Source organism: Macrobrachium rosenbergii, chromosome 20 (genome assembly GCF_040412425.1).
Source record: "Macrobrachium rosenbergii isolate ZJJX-2024 chromosome 20, ASM4041242v1, whole genome shotgun sequence".
NCBI lineage: Eukaryota > Metazoa > Arthropoda > Malacostraca > Decapoda > Palaemonidae > Macrobrachium > Macrobrachium rosenbergii.
In genome coordinates, this window is record NC_089760.1 from 14,140,001 (window position 1) to 14,152,555 (window position 12,555).

Sequence of the window (12,555 nt, forward strand, 5' to 3'; positions counted from 1 at the left end):
TATAGAAAGAGGAAATATATACATATTTGTTGATTCTTTTTTTTAATCATGAGACTTTACTTTTAAGAAATTTTTTCTCATGTTCATAACTTATCACATTATTCAAATATGTCCACGCTCAAAGTTCTTCATTTGGGATTACTTTGAAGAGAGAGAGAGAAGTATAACTGACTAATTACAGACGGTATATAACTCACAAGAATAAATTTTGGGTTTAATTCTAGGACTGATATAATGCTTTAAATCATTGAACCATTCATTTTGATATAATTGTAGATATTGTCCTTTATGTTATTACTTATTCACTAGGGGAACGAATACAAATCGTAAAAAATTACAAACCCTGACTCTTTCATTTTACAGGATTGAGAGTTTTCAAAGATGTTCAAGGTATAATTATTAGAGAGAATTACGCTTTGCCCCTTCTAGTAAGGTTTATAAGCTCGTGCTCCTTCAAAATTCAGCACTCTTTATAGTTTATTTTTCTTTTTTTAAACAGAATAAGTCTAGAAAACTGGAAATTATGCAACAATGTTTTGTTCAAAGAGTGTTCAAGCCCTTATTGCAAAATACGGTGCTCTTCAAGGTTAATAAAAACTTATCTTCTTGCCCTTACGTAACCCTCTCGAATCTAAACATTTGCTTCTCAACTGAATTCGTACCTGCAGAAATCATTAAGCACGTTTTATGCTTTTTTTGGTCTATCTAATTACGTCAAACCCTACATTAACCATATCAAATATACGTCCATGACCTTTTCGGACTGACTTTACTTCTGCCTTATGAATAACGTAACAAAACGACTCTTATATACGAAAATTGCAACAAACTTAGATGTAGAAGGAGGTCTTCTTGATCTGATTTTATTAAGTAATCTTCGAAAGAGACTTGTGACTGGTGGAATTTAAAGTGAACCAAGACGTAAGCTGCCTGGCATGCCACAGGGTAATGTTCTGGGATCTTTGTTGTTCTGAGCGTTTACTGATGACAAGCTAATGCGGTAGTAAGTAGATGAATTCACTCTCGTAGCACTTGTACTTTCTCTCAAAAGGAAAGCAATATTGCTACCAGCTTTAACAGAGACCTAGAAATGGTCAGTCGGTGCTTTAGTCAGTGGGTCTTGAGCCTAACGCTAGTATAACTAGGACTAATGATTACCCAGTTTTCTGCCGTCCTGCTGCTCCAGGACTGACTGTGTATAAATATAATTACAAGTAATGTTTCTAATTATTTGCCCAATCTTGATTTTAGTTTTGAATCCACACTTTCTTTGACAAGGTATTTTCAAAGATATGTTTCAGATTTTGGTGTTGAGCTTTAAAATGTCCTTCTAAAAGCATTGTTAACAGTAATGTTCTAATGTTTAATAGAGGCTAAGATTGCTTTAGGTTTTTCTGACACATTGCTGTTTATACAAGTATGTGTTGACTAGTTTTCTTTTTTATCTTTATTATTAATAGTTTTTAATTTTTTTCGCAGTTTTTCTTATATTACGTAGTGACATTCTACGTTTTTTAAAACCTGCTGGAGGTTAAGCAAATTTTATGACTTTTTCGGTAAGATTTTTTGCTGTTTTTTTCATAATGGCAATAATAATTGATAATGTAAACTGAACTAATATCAGTAGTAATTAAATAATTGATCAAAATTCAATTACCTCCAATTACATAAGCCATAAGACTGTATTCCTTATTTCATAATGGTTTCAACAGCGCAGACAAGCACTGAAATGATAAACCCCTGATTTCTACCATCGGTCAGAATGAATGTTTGACCAAGTGACGAATGTTAAACAGATCAATGCTATGAGTAATTGCCTGATGGGGCTTCAGGATGAAAGTAGGTATCCGGAATGTATAAAACTGTTTATTTTTCATTGGGCAGATCCCGTTTAAAAATTCATCCCCATTCCTGAAATATCTTTTGAAATAATTTTGTTCTGATTTAGTGCGTGGTTGGTCGTTCATTCATTATGAAGCAATGAAAGATATATATATATATATATATATATATATATATATATATATATATATATATATATATATATATATATATATATATATATATATATATATACACACACATATACATATATATATATGTATGTATACATACATACATACATACATACACATGTATATATGTGTGTATGTGTCTGAACTATTATCACTTATACACGCATTATTTCTTTATATTCTTAAATATCAAGCACAAAACATCATTTAATATTTAATTCACTATACCTTGGGAATATGTAAGTTATTCCAAAGGTATACTGAATTCTGTATTAAACGATATTTGTGGCTTAACACCGGAATCAAAACTGGTATATAGATTTTATACTTGAGTTCTTGGTAAGCTTTTCCCCTGATAAATTAGTTTAATTTTCCTCTTTCATTGAAACCTATCAGAAAACTTTGTAAAGAAATAACTGACAAAAAACTAATGGAATACGTAATTCTTAGAAGAGTTGTTGATGTCGAATAATTGCCATTAAACTTAATGAGGCGGATAGAGCATTAATGTCGTTTGGTAACGCGTATTAGTTTCATGGCATATATTTCAAATAACAATTTAGACAACATATTATTCGGGTGTGATTGAAAGGTGTTTAAAAGTTGTACATTCAAGTTTTATATTCATCCAAGTTTGTTTGTCTGTCTTGTATGTTATACAATGTATGTTATACAACAAGATGCTTCCTGATCCGAATGGGGAACAAGTTTTTTTTTTTTTTTGGTAGGGGTGTGGGAGTTTTCTTATGGAAATATACATTCTTTGAAGCCTGTATAATGATTTATTTAAATTTAATCAGCATGCTTACTTTCTCAGTTATGATCCTGAACCAGGCTTTTTCATGCCGTGCTTCCTTTCAATAAAAAAAGGTAAATTAAATTTCTTCCTACGTAAAATACGGTTTAGTCATTTTTAGCTTAGTTTCATGTGATGTGTGCCATTCTGGCTGAGCGCTGATAGTCATGGTTTTGGAAATAATTTAGTCCTTATCTTCTATTTTCTTATTTTGATACGCTATTCTCTCTCTCTCTCTCTCTCTCTCTCTCTCTCTCTCTCTCTCTCTCTCTCTCTCTCTCTCTCACCTGCTTTTTTTTCAGGGGAAGATTAGCAGGAGTAATATAATCTCATTAGAAAACTTCCAAGGTTTGGCGCGGGCCATTCCTACAAATCGTCCGGCGAAGACGAAGCGTTATGGGAAAGGCGGGAGAAGGTGGGAGATGTGGGAAGGAAAGTGGGAAAGTACTTCTCCCCAAATCTTCATCTGGCCAGAACCCAGCCAACCCTCCTTCAAATAACCCTTCTTCCATTCCACCTACCCACCCCACCCCACCCCTCTCTCTCTCTCTCTCTCTCCATGTTATTATCATATCTTATTACCTTTAGCTGCCTACCTATGGAATTAGTAGTGGATGTGGCGTGCTGCTTTATCGCTTTTAATATCTGTTGGTTAGTTGTGCTTTTCATAGTAGGAGCCTAAAGGAGATGGTCATTTGTTCTGTGATTTTCCCCATGTTTTAGTTTTCTGTAAAAGAAAACTGTTGAGATGATTTTGTCTGTCCGTCCTCACTTTTTCCTGTCCAGTTAGTTTTCTGTAATGTTCTGTTATTTTCCCCATGTTATAGTTTTCTATAAAAGAAAACTATTGGGATGATTTTGTCTGTCCGTCCGCACTTTTTCTGTCCAGGTAGTTTTCTGTAAAAGAAAACTATTGAGATGATTTTGTCTGTCCGTCCGCACTTTTTCTGTCCAGCCTCAGATCTTAAAAACTACTCAGGCTAGAGGGCTGCAAATTGGTGTGTTGATCATCCAACCCCCAATAATCAAACACACCAAATTGCAGCCCTCTAGCCTCAGTAGTTTTGTTTTTATTTTATTTAAAGTTGAAAGTTAGCCATAATCGTGCATCTGGCAACTATATAGGACAGGCCACCACCGGGCCGTGGTTAAAGATTCATGGACCGCGGCTCATACAGCATTATACCGAAAACTCGATTGCGTCGAAGAAACTTCGGCGCACTTTTTACTTGTTTGGTAATGTCAAAGATCTGGATGAAATAACTACTGTAGATCCCAGTGCTTTTCGATATTTTATTATTTTTAAGTTATGACTCATTTTGCTTATTTCTTTTGCTTTTCTTACTCATTTCGTTGTTTACTGTCTTTCCCATTTTCCAGTTGATATTGACTGATTGACTAATGAGTGAGGACTTCCTTTCCCTTAATAGGTGAAAATAAACTCAATGTTGACGTCAAAGTTATTTTATAAACGAATTACGTCCAAAGTAAAAAACACTTGAAGAATACAGCGCAGACAATTTTTTCCTCTTTAAAAGTCAGGATTATCAGGAAATAGGTATAACTTGTCCTGTAAAAAATAAAAAACAAACACATACAAAACCTGATTCGTATTACGATCTCGTTCTGCTTCGCAACCAAAATCTAATGCACTGGTTCGTTACCTGTTTTCTACTCAATAAAATAGGCTAATGGAATTCCTCTCATTAGATTTTGCATAATCTTATTCGAAAGCCAACTTCTTACGTGAAGGGAAAGAAACGACAGATACAAAGAAACCAGAGAGGATATTTTTATGTAATTCTCTTTAATGGAATACTTTTGCATGCAGATTAGCTTCAATTTATCGTGTAAGTTAATTAGCTCTTGATCCTGCAAAGCGATATTTGTTGTAAATACGTAAATACCAGTATTAGTCATGTATCTTCTCGGGTCTATTCCAGATGAAAGTTTTTATTAAACTGGATTTTCCCTTTTATTTATACCATCTGGTAAGCTCATTGCAAAAGTTAGTATTAGATACATTCCAACCAAATCAAATTCGTCGTAGATATCCGGATTAATCCGTCAACTTTTGGCTGTTTTTTTCTGAAGGTTACGGTTCTCCAGGTCGAAATACCGGTGGGCGGTTGAGAGATTCAGCGAGGGAAATCTGGAAATTTAACACCTCGTCATTCAAGCTGCCCCACCTCATTATTCCTCTTGTTTTCTGGAACCCTTACCTTACTACATCCGTGTGTGTGTGTGTGTGTGTGTGTGTGTAAATGCAGTGTTGCGCGTGTGCGTTGATGCCCGTGTGACCGTGAGGCCAGAAACATAATGGACCATTAAGAGTTTTTATCTAAGAATTAAGTTCTTTTCACGTCGAGGGTTCCAGGGAGTTCTCCCGTGATTATGGCTCAAGATAAGGCGGAATTCCAGGTCATTTTCTTCGAAATTTAAACGTCTTCACGAGACATTGGGTTTTGCACTCAAGTGCCCAGCAACTGGGCTGCATCGTTTCACTCATTCATTTCGTTTTTATTGTCTTATATTGCATTAGGGGTCATGCTGTTTTGAATTCATTGAAGTTCAGGGCTCATGATTTGCACATTACTCTTGTCGTTCTTTTCAAGTGTGACAAGAATGTTATGTATTCAGGTATATGAATTTTAAATGGATTGTAAACCTTTTTTTTAGGGACAATGTTATGAAAGTTTGCAGTCTTCAAGAATATAAGATAATTTAAGTATTTTCGCCAACGTACGAAGGCAATGAAATATGAAGAACAATTTTTGTGATCCGGCGAGAGATGCGTGGTTTATGACTTAATTTCGGTTTGATAAACTGATTAAAAATAGGTAATAAATAGACGAAGACGTCTTACCATCATTTCAACATCAGTCTTACTATTGCTTATCAATATGTAGAATAAACTTAATTTATGGTCACTGATAAAACATAAAAAAGGTGCAACATACTGTACCAAGAAAGAGGAACGCGCATTATATAATGGTTTTTAAGAAAGATTTTGGTCAGTAGGGCTACTGATATAAAAAATTTTCATGATTTTCCGCTTGATTATGTATTACAGTTGTTAAAGGTTTTCAAGCAGCATGATGACTTGGAAAAACTAATTAACTCTCTCTCTCTCTCTCTCTCTCTCTCTCTCTCTCTCTCTCTCTCTCTCTCTCTCTCTCTCATGTATAAACTCCGGAAATCGTTTCGTTTAACAAGGCAGCGAACCACCGTAACGCGTGGGCCATTTTACTCTCTCTCTCTCTCTCTCTCTCTCTCTCTCTCTCTCTCTCTCTCTCTCTCAATTTCGCTTTAACTACGAAAAGCGTTTTAGGAAGGAGGGCTACGGGAAGTGCAAGGGAACATGGCCCCATAGACCCAGCGAGAAAATTGAGTCCATATCTTATGCAAATTTCGAGATGCAGGAAATAAGGTAAAGGTGCAAAGTAGGAAGAGAACGGAAGCCATTGAGGCAACGACGTACGGTCGGACGGGAGGAAAATGAAATGGAAAAAAGATGGACATGGCGGGGGTGAGGGGATGGAAGGAGGACCATTGGTAAGTGTGGCCCAAGGAAGGGAAAAAAAACTCAGAATTGTAAACTATGCGGAGAGAGAGAGAGAGAGAGAGAGAGAGAGAGAGAGAGAGAGAGAGAGAGATAAGATGATAAGATGGTAAGAGAAAACAGTATAAGAGAGGGAGAGAGGAGAGAGAGAGAAGATAAGATGGTGAAAAGGTAACAGTATAGAGAGAGAGAGAGAGAGAGAGAGAGAGAGAGAGAGAGAGAGAGAGAGAGAGAGAGATAAGATGGTAAGAGAAAAAAATGTAACAGTAGAGAGAGAGAGAGAGAGAGAGAGAGAGAGAGAGAGAGAGAGAGGCGATAAGATGGTAAGAGAAAAAGGTAACAGTAGAGAGAGAGAGAGAGAGAGAGAGAGAGAGAGAGAGAGAGAGAGAGAAGGAGAGAGAGAGAAAAAGGTAGAGAGAGAGAGAGAGAGAGAGAGAGAGAGAAAGATCAGATGGTGAGAGAAAAGGTAACAGTAGAGAGAGAGAGAGAGAGAGAGAGAGAGAGAGAGAGAGAGAGAGAGAAATAAGCGATACAGTGGTAAGAAGAAAACGGTAACGGTAAGAGAGAGAGAGAGAGAGAGAGAGAGAGAGAGAGAGAGAGAGAGAGAGAGAGAGAGAGAGAGAGAATTACAAAGATATACGATAGTGGAAGGTAGACAGATTTTTAGAACTACAAAAAATAATCTAACGAGACTGAATATATATAATAAACATAATTTGCCTTACAAAGACAAACTGTGCCCTAATGCAAATCGTCGGCTAGAGAAAAGCTGTCGTGGTTAAAATCGCCACTGACTACTTCCGTGTGAGAGTCATTGGCTTGTAAGATTGGCATTAACAACCATTCGATGCTGTTTGGGCAACCAAGTTGCAGACTCACCATGTGTAGTAACGCTCGATGTAGCTTTCGCTTATTCATAAATGAAAGATAAAACATTAATATCATATCTCCATCCTTTTTCAAACAAGGATGAGCTAATTACTGCAGTGGAGATTTTTGAAAACCGGGTACTGTAGGGATTTGAGGTTTATAAGTTAGGGCTAATCTGTAACGAATAGTAGTGTTATATATTAAAAGATTAGCACACATTTCCTAGAATGCAGACATTGCTTCTGCATAGATATGCCTCAGTGTCCTGATAGACCTATTAGTTTTTGAAAATGGATACAGATAAAGTTCAACTTTTCTTCTTTTCATTGCCTGTCTTGAAGTATAGTGGTGGAAGACGGATTTTCTTGGGTCTTTTACACTGAATAATTATATGATATCCTTCTACGAATTTTTATTATAATTTCATACGAAAAAAGTCACCTATTTCTTGGAAAAATTTAAATGATCTTAAAATGGAGTAAGTTGAAACTGGATTTAAAAACAACGGCTGAGCTAAAATGACCGTGTCCGTAGAGGCCCTGTGAAAGCTGTTATTTATTTTGAAAAAAGCTTGTAGCCGCCATGTTACGAGTAAAGTAAGTATGCCTTAGTTTTACCAGACCACTGAGCTGATTAACAGCTCTCCTAGGGCTGGCCCGAAGGATTAGACTTATTTTACGTGGCCAAAAACCAATTGGTTACTTAGCAACGGGACCTACAGCTTATTGTGGAATCCGAACCATCAGCTAAGGTTGTCCTCTGGCACCCAAGCTAGTTTTGATCTAACACCACCTGTTCACCTTACCGTATAAAGTAACAATCAGAGGGATGAGTATTTCTGGGTCTGCTCTGTTAACCTTAAGCTATCTGCTCGACCACTGAGATCGATCCCGATTCCACCTTCACCATGAGATCAAAAAGGAATTCATGATGATGATGATGCTAGTTCACCCGAGTCTCTTGCTTGAAGTTTCTGTTTAAGGTATGAAAATGGGTCCGTGATTTCTATGATGCTAAAGGCGACGCTGAGAGGTAGTATTGTGGTGTTGAAGCTTATATAATTACCCCCATGAATGGGTAAAGAATGTAACTCCTTTCTCAGTCATGTTCTTGTTGTGTTCATATGCGGTGCTGAATAATGATTGTTTCGTCATTATGCTTTTGTTTACGTTGTTATTGCTTATCTTGAAGTATGTTTATAGCTTATTTAAACAGAACTTGAATGTCTAAACTCCTATAGCAGGAAAACCCTATCAATCCCAAGCCCCTACAGAACCAGACCCTGTTCCGCCCAGGCCCCATACAGAGATCCTACGACATTAATTTGTTCTGTACATATATTTTGCGCTACAATTGACCATAAAGCCTAAATGACTAATGGTAAGTGAAAACTATTGATTCTGTGATGTCACGCAATTCCCGTCGTTTCTGAAGATCTGTCTGCAGTGTTTTCCCCATGGTCTACCAGTGCTTCTTTTCTGTTTAAATTAGCATAATGATAATGATATATTTCACAACAAAAAGAACATTTTGTACATATATCAATGAAATTTGATGCACACATTTCATTTTACTGTATATTCCTTATATATAAAGACAATAGTGTCTACACAGACACGCAAGTTACTTAGCTGTTTTTTTATTAGACAAAAGTTGGCCAAATTTCGAAAAAGGAAAAGAGCAAAGTGTTTTACTATGGAAACAAAGAACTTGAAGAATTTTCGCTAATGTTTGCTTTTTGTTAACTACAGCAATATAGCTGTCACCAGGAATTTTGGGAAACCTTGACGAATATATGAATAATAATGCATTTTTGTCCTATCCCTGATTATTTTTTATGTAAGAAACAACTATTACTTTTTCAAATAAACTTGAACGAAGGAGCAAATTAATTTGGGATGTAATATCATGTCTACTTATTTTGTTGCACTAACATTTTCTTTACTTAACATCGTCCCCAAAACACTTAAATGATAAACAATATCTATTGTAATATATTTGCATTTTGGTAGATTAAATACCTCACGATGCGCCACACTGGCACGAAGTTAATGGATAATTAGGCTTTATTGCCGCAAAACAAGATCTTTACGACCTGCATTCACGCTTCTTCTCCGAACCGTTTTGCATATTGACTTTGGGCAACGGTCATTAAATATGCAGCCGGTGGTGGTTCATAAACTTGCGAGGGTAATAACAAGACTCATTTGTTATCAATGATACTAATGAGAGCATCTCTAATGAAGTATTGATTATAATGATAATGGACACAAACATCCATCAGCATCGAGCTGATTAATATTGCGTAGCATCATGACATGCTTGTGGTACTGGTAATCATTAAGGTATTGAAGACTAATCTGCTTACCTATCTATCTTTCCAATTATTTGCTGAACTTCTGTGATAACTAATGAACATTTACAGTTTAGCGCCTTTTCCTTCTATTTATCTATCCACCTCTCTTAATATTTATAAAAACATGTCAGTATTATCATTTGTGGATACAAATTGTTTATTCTTTTGTTGAAGGAATGTTACAGTTTAAATTTCAGTAAAGTAAAAATATAATACTAATCGATCATTGCAATGTTTTTCAAATCCAAGAATCAGAATCACCTGCGAGACCAATTAGTGAAACAATGGGAGAATTATACCTTTGGTTTTGAGAGGAATAATCCTGATTGCCCTTATTGTTAAGTATCTCTGAGGAAATAATTGCAGGTATTTCTTCATTCCTTAAAATAGTGGCTATAACAGAGCTATCGTAGTCGTGGATATCAGCACTAATGATAGCGGGTAGTAAAAGTTAGTTCATGTTTCACTTGTTTAGTGGTGAAAATCTGCAGGCGTTAACAAATCACGCAGAAAAAATTAATTAGGTTTACGTTGAAAAAGTTGACCTTTAACTTAAGGTTTGATTTTCATTTCAGTCTTTTGGGGACAAAATGAATTTTGCCTTATTTCTGTTTCAAAATGATGGGTGCATTTACCTTTAAGTGTATATGCATTTGCATCTAAGCTTCTCTGTTATATTCACTCACTCTTAATGTTTATATATTTATATATATATATATATATATATATATATATATATATATATATATATATATATATATATATATATATATATATAATATATATATATATATATATATATATATATATATATATATATATATAAATATATATATATATATATATATATATATATATATATATATATATATATATATATATATATATAAACTAACAACAAGCAGCTCAACAATTAAAAGAACCCCAGCCGGAAAATGAATGAGCGCTCGAGAGCAACGATCATTCGCAGACATGTGACTCAAATGAAAGAGAATAATAGAAATAAAAACGCGGAAAAAAGAAAACGAAAAGAGAAATAGAAAAAAAAACTCCTCCATGTTGAGCGACGGTCTTCTAACGAGGCCACTTGACAATCTGTTTGATCTTTTTGAGTTGTCAATTACCGATCAAGGGAATTTCCCCCCTCCCCCTCTCAGCCTAAACTTTGCCGAACATTATTCATCAATTATCTGCTAATTACTCGCCCTCTGCCACTGTTGATTAACCGCTGATCAATACTCAAGGGAGTAATGGGAGATGAACGGAAACGTCCCAAGATTTGGACAATCTGCTATCTGATTGTCGAGATAGAGAGAGAGAGAGAGAGCGATCATTTATGTGTAAAATGAGTGCAGATTTCAAATGGCTGAAACGAAGAAGATTGCTGTACGAACTCAACAACCTCTATCTCTCCCTTACACATTTACACACACGCACATACACACATGTATATATATATATATATATATATATATATATATATATATATATATATATATATATATACAGTATATTTATATATGTTTATATATTTATATTTATATATATAAATATAAATATATATATATATATATATATATATATATATATATATATATATATATATATATATATATGTGTGTGTGTGTGTGTGTGTGTGTGTGTGTGTGTATTTGTGTGTGTAACGATCAGCTGCTTTGGACGAAGTTTACGAAATGCGTTTGAACGTTATAAAGTTTTTAACTTTTATACTTGGATTCTTTTTATTTGTAGCAGAGTTATTCACGATGAATTTATATATACTGTATAAATGTGTGTTTGTGTGTGCGTGTCTTCGTCTATATGAGAATGTGTGTTTGCAAACTACTGTTTTATCTGTTCCATAAGGGAAATAGATAGGCTATGAATGACATGTGGTATATGAAGTATAATTAACTATATACTATTCATTTATTAGTAAGTTCGGTAATATAGTATTCTAGGCACGAATTAGGGGTTTTAAAACTTGCCTGATTATTAATCTTTGGCTAAAATTCATATAGAGAAATACGCCTCTACGCTTTCTTCTGTTCCCAGCAAGTGACTCGTGTAAATGAATATAACAACTGTTTTATTCACCATCAGTTATAATTTGTAGGTATTACTTAGATTACCAGATTATTCCAAGATTAATTTTTTCCAGTGTCGGGAGTTATTTAGCCACCAAATGAAGTTCACTTTTCTTGAGGATAGGATATTAAAATAAAATTTACTAATAAATTTTAGATGCAAGAATCCCCGCTTTCATTGTGTTTACTCTCGCATACATTTACTCATTTCAGGAAGGACCAACGCCACGCCATCTAAAATATAAATGACACTCTCCCAGAATATTTGGAATCGATCTCCTAAAGGTAGGTACTGCTGCGTTATTTCCTTGTGATATTTTTGTTTTGGTTGATTTTGTGACCGTTATCCTCCTGCGGCCAGGATCGTTTCCCCCACAGGGAATGCAAGTTAGGCCCAACGTCCATTCCAAGCTATTCTTACGTTACATATTTTCCAAAATAGTGGCTGCTGATGGCAAACACAATTACCTAATTCTTTAGGTACAGTACGTTCACTTGATCACTGAAATTGTCGTCTTTCTCTTTTTTAAGTCTTCCATAACCTGCGTTTCAATGGTGCACACTTTGTTTTCATTTCAATCGAGAGTTTATTTGTCCTCCACCGTTTTGTATGATTCTTCATTCGCCTTATTGGCCTCTGACCAACCAACCGTTTAAGGAGTACCCGGGAGAAGCGCGCCATTTCAAAGACCTTCTTCGCTGCTTCTTACCCTCACTTGGTTTCCATCAGACTCGTCTTAAAAGACATCCTGGAGTAGAAAAGGGGAACTCTCTTATCCCCTGCGCCCCTTGCCAGGAAGAAAGGCATGAAGAAGTATCCAGACTACAATATTTTCGAAAGCCCTTGTAGGCAGCCCAAGAAAGAGGCA

General features: G+C 35.4%; 1 long non-coding RNA gene across 1 annotated transcript in view; it reads left to right on the plus strand.

The window, feature by feature from the left end:
* The window catches only part of LOC136849063 (uncharacterized), a 378,493-nt gene extending 366,522 nt beyond the window's left edge, over nucleotides 1-11,971 (plus strand). Inside the window, exon 9 of the long non-coding RNA XR_010856223.1 lies at nucleotides 11,900-11,971. This is a non-coding gene — a long non-coding RNA (uncharacterized lncRNA). The remainder of the gene's footprint in view (nucleotides 1-11,899) is intronic.
* Nucleotides 11,972-12,555: the final 584 nt, after the last annotated feature.